Source organism: Centroberyx affinis, unplaced genomic scaffold, assembly GCF_046629955.1.
Source record: "Centroberyx affinis isolate AG114_WGS23_722 - 3 ecotype Tasmania unplaced genomic scaffold, CSIRO-AGI_Caff_v1 ptg000813l_1, whole genome shotgun sequence".
NCBI lineage: Eukaryota > Metazoa > Chordata > Actinopteri > Beryciformes > Berycidae > Centroberyx > Centroberyx affinis.
The window spans coordinates 67,957-71,648 of NW_027279415.1; positions in this window are offsets into that span (position 1 = coordinate 67,957).

Consider the following 3,692-nt stretch of genomic DNA (forward strand, 5'->3'; position numbering starts at 1 on the left):
GGAGCCTTCATATCTCTTTGTCTCTGTCCTCCAATGAGGCGTGGCTGGAGGATACACAGGTGTATCCTCAATGTAGAAATAATGAGTGAAGATAATTCACATGGTTATATAATCTCACTTCCATACCGTCAGAAATGTGTGGAAAAAATGACAGATAAAATCCACAGTTGTAAGTAGCCTTGATGTCTCTCTCTCTCTTCTGTGTTAATCCTTCTTGTGAGTTGTGGGTTGATATGGAATTTACCTTCAGGGATAGTAAATTCTTACTAAACATAAAACTAAAGCGTTTCATTGTCTGTTTTGCACATTAAGTTATTACAGCAACATCTACGTTAATTTAGGAGTATAAAAAGAAAAAAAAATGGATCATTGCTAGTTAGATGTCCAAAAAGTTTGACAATAATGCATAGAAACACATCAGTTTAAGAAATTTATTTTTAGGTGTTCTACATAATGAAGATGAAACTCATTAGGGGTTGACATAGTATAGATGAATTACACATGAATCTTAACTTTGTGAAACGTTTCTATGGATAAAACATGAGCCATAGAATAATTTAGACAGCTGTCATCCTGTGTGGGAGGAGCTTCAAACGTCACGCGTGCGAGGACATTCCAATTCACACGACACGCTTCACTTGCTTCCTCTCCTCCTCGCATCTCCTCGAGGCGAGGAGAACTCGTTACATAATGGAATGCACCCACTGACATAGGGCACAAAGCTGAAACTACCTTGAGTGTTGTAACATTAAACTGTTTGTATGACTGAAGCATGCTTACTGGTACCTTTTGTTAGTGATATGTTGTACTGGTGTACTGATCTGCAGGTTGATATGTTTGCTTGTTTGCTCTTACTTGTTTGTCTGCTAGGTGATATTGTTTGCTAATAGCATGTTTGCTATGGCTGCTCAGTAGCCTGTTTTCTGGGATATTGATTGTTATGTTGGCTGTAAGAATGCCTCCCCACTCCCTTCCTCTCTCCGTCTCCTGAGAGGAGGGTGGCTGCTTAGCTGCATTAACCCACTACTCAATTCAACAACAAGATGGGCAAGCCATCCTAGCACACAGCAGAGGGCCATGGTTATGCACAATAACCTATTTTAAACTGAACAAATCAAGTTGCTTGAAGCTTGTTTTATCTCTTTTCTGAGAGGGTTTCAGATGTGTTCTGAAGGTCTCAGTTCCTGCCACTCAGGGCTTCTGAGAGCTTTCACACCTGCTGTGTTTGGAGCAGATGAATCAAACTCTGATGCATTTACCTCCCTGGTTCGGGTTGTTTGGGTAGGTGAGAATGCCCTAATCCAACTCAGGTGCGCACCAAACAACTGCTCCCTGGTCCACCTGACAGAGGGGGTCATGAAGCCCTTCCACCACAACTTAACCATGAAAGGAGCTCAAAGTGGCTACCAGAATCACCACAACAGGCCTCTGAAAGCACTTAGCACACAATGAACTTAGCACACAATGAATAGGCTCCCAACACCAACAGAATCACAGAGAATCACCAGCCACCCTGGAAAGTTTTTGTTGCACACTTTTTCCAGTGTGCCAATTTAGCCTTAAAAAAAAACCAAATAGGCTACTGTAGGTTATGTACTTTACAAAGTACTGTATGTACTTTACAAAGAACATTTCTCTGTTATTGAATTTTATATTTTCAACTAAATTACAAGAATTACCTTTTAAATTTCATAGAAACTTTGCAATAAACTCTTAGAAAAATCCCCAAATACATGTAGGCTATAGAAAAATAACTTTGTAGCTCACCAAAATGTGCAAAGTTGAGAGGATTAGGACTTTTTTGAGCAACTGTATTTGGGATAGAGGCTGGAGCCAGGAGTGCCTGGGAGTGTTTGCCATTTTACTATAGAGACAGAATGACAGTGGTGTCTGGTTGCAATTAACTGGACTGATGATTCAGTCAAAAAACAAAAAGGTAAATTTTACCTCATTTGGGTATGGTTACAGCTTCATTGTCATAGGCAAATGAGCTATTTGCAACATTATCAACAACATTATCAACTGTTGAATGTCAGCTAAAACAAACTTGTAAAAAAAAGTATGTATGTAACTTTTGAAATTTCTTCGAAATTCATCACAATCATCACAAAACATCTTCCAAATACATTTAAAACTAATGAATGTCACATAGCGGACTGACATCCCTCAACTCAATAAGAAGCAGGATAGTAAATTAAACTGAAGCTGAAAAATGTCTCCAGCTATGCAACTCTTTTCTTCATATTTGGATTAAACTTTTTTCTTTTGGCTGTTATGATGGTAGAGGTTTAAAATTATAGCCCTTCTCTCACCAGAAATTAGTATTAAAAAGTCTCTTCCTGGGTGAGTAGGCTTCTATAGACTCCTAGATTAAACAGTATGTTTTTTAACATTTTTGCCCTTGTCGATGACAATCTGTGCACAGCACTGCTTAAGTTAACAGTAGAAGTTAATTGCCATTCCATCTAATTTCATTATTCCATTCTTTTAGAACAATTTAATTGCCATCAATTCATACCATAGAAAAAGAAAAAGGAGAAAGGGTGAGAGAAAATGAACATGCTGGGATCACTATTTAATGCACTGGAAATGGCAGAAACAAAGTGACTCGTGTCAGTATAATACTGCAGTTTTATCAGTCATAGGCTACATTATGAGGCCGTACACAGACTTACAAGTTCCTACTCTTGCATATAATGATGATCTGTTGGTCTACTGCGCGACCACTGCAACATGCTGCAACAACTGCACCTGCATACAGTATGTGTATATAGTTTTACACAGTATGAATATGAAGTATGACACAGTATGAATAGGTGTCCCCCCAAGCAGGTTTTATATTTTGTCCCCCGCCCCCCAGCGCGGCTGTTACAGCTGAATGTGAAGTGTGGCGGCGCTATCTGCTGCCCCCTGGGGGCGCGCAGCGGGTAGTGGCGATTTCATGGAAGCAAACTCCTGTAATCTCCCTACTGCAGACTGCAGCCTTGTACACACACACACACACACACACACACACACACACACACACACGGTACGGTACACACGTGCGCGCCCCCATGCACAGAAGCACATACGCAAATATGGCGGTAAATAAGATTGCAGCCGCATTTCCATTTTGTATCATTCAAACAGAAATAACACTGCATTTGTTGATTCGTTTGCCTCTTGGTGATCGGTTATCCTCCCTTCGGTTCAAATGAGGACAACCACAAGATAAAATGGCATTCATCAAGTTGTGATAAAGTAAGAAAACTTTAAGTTGTGATGAAATAAGCAATATTGATTTCCTCTCCTGTTAATAAATTGTGCTGCATATGTTTGTGTTTAATCAAACAATGTTATAATCTAATGCCTTACAAAGTTCATCAAATTGTATTTGGGAGTAGCTAAATGCGCCATACTGACCACACTGGACTTGTTATCCAGTGCAACGTCTGTTGAAATTGAGATAATGAACTAGAATAAACTGATGCTATCAAAATAGCATGATGCTTCTGTCAGACTCGGACATGCGTGTTTACGCACAGCACTAAACGCCCACTAGGGCGATATGCTGAAGAGGATTGGCTGCTAAAGATAACAGCTCCTCCATCCAGTCTGTGGTTGGCTGGGCTTCTCTTGTCCATTACGTTATGCTTACTCCACATACACAGGGAGCTGGAGAGAGGGAATACGTAATGGTTTGATTCCCT